This window comes from Mus caroli, chromosome 1, assembly GCF_900094665.2.
Source record: "Mus caroli chromosome 1, CAROLI_EIJ_v1.1, whole genome shotgun sequence".
In the NCBI taxonomy this organism is placed as follows: Eukaryota; Metazoa; Chordata; class Mammalia; order Rodentia; family Muridae; genus Mus; species Mus caroli.
The window spans coordinates 79,036,111-79,037,495 of NC_034570.1; positions in this window are offsets into that span (position 1 = coordinate 79,036,111).

Sequence of the window (1,385 nt, forward strand, 5' to 3'; positions counted from 1 at the left end):
ATGGTTGTGAGCCACCATGTGGTTGCTGGGATTTGAACTCTGGACCTTCGGAAGAGCAGTCGGGTGCTCTTACCCACTGAGCTATCTCACCAGCCCTTGACTGTTTTTTTGTTTTGTTTTTTGTTTCTTCCCCAGACAGGGTTTTTCAGTGTAGCCCTGGCTGTCCTGGAACTCACTCTGTAGACTAGGATAGCCTCCGGTTCACAGAGCTCACTTACCTCTGCCTCTCTAGAGCTGGGGTGGAGGCCGTGCATGCACCACCACCATGCCTGTCAGAAAAGGACACTTTTGAGATTCTCCCTATGTCGTTTAGGTTTACCTCCAACTCAGCCTCCAAATGACAGCATCACACCTGGCTCTGCGGTGTGAAAACTTGGAAACAACCACTAGGTCATCAGCAAGCCCTAAAAGGAAATTTGGCAAAATAAGCAGAGAGGCTCATTTAGGCTGAGGGCACAGGAAGGTCTTCTAGCAGGGGTTGGTATCAGCCCTGCATCCAGGATACTCTTTCCACCTATAACCTTAGCATGGCCAAAGATGGTTGGGGGCAGCCAGTGCCTGGTCCCTAGTTAGCTATGGAGGACCAAAGTAGGGGCTGCAGAGATGGTGAGGGTGGTGTTATAGAGCAGAATCAACACGCTTGAGTCTACTGGGGAGGAAGATGGAGAGCTGAGAGCTGCTCCAGAAGCCGTGGCTGAGCCACACAGAGGTGTCATCTACCCTCCCATCTGGGTCTGTGCGAGGGCAAAGCCATCGGGACCTGCTCCACCTAACTCCCTCCTTCTTCCATCCCAGTCTACTTCAGCCTGGCAGTGGCTGCTGTCCGCCACAGCCGGCCCAGAGGCAAGTAGGTTATATATGTTCTTGCTGCTGACGACGACAGTTTCACTGATTCTGCGTCAGAAATGCAGAGGCTGGTTTCCCAGTCTGTTGGCTGCTGGTTGGGGACTGTCGATGCTATGGGCCTAGTCTGCTGCCACCACGGTGGTCTGTTTCCTAAGTGGATGATTCAGAGCTCCAAGCTACTTCTTTACTTCCTGCCTCTTCTTTCTGGAATCTACCGGAAGGTGACAGGCTCACTGCTTCTTCCAGCAGGGTATATCCACTCTTCAGCGTGTTTGCTGCCTGGAGACAAGCTCAGGAAATATGAGTCAATGTTTAGGGCTTAACAAATTAACACATAGTATGTTCTTGATAAACAATATCTTAAAAAAAAAAAAACAAAACAAAACAGGTCCTCAAAAAACCAAAACCAAAACCAAAAAACTGGGTCAAGAGAACAGGAAGAAGCCGGGCTTGGTGGCGCACGCCTTTAATCCCAGCACTCGGGAGGCAGAGGCAGGTGGATTTCTGAGTTCGAGGCCAGCCTGGTCTACAGAGTGAGT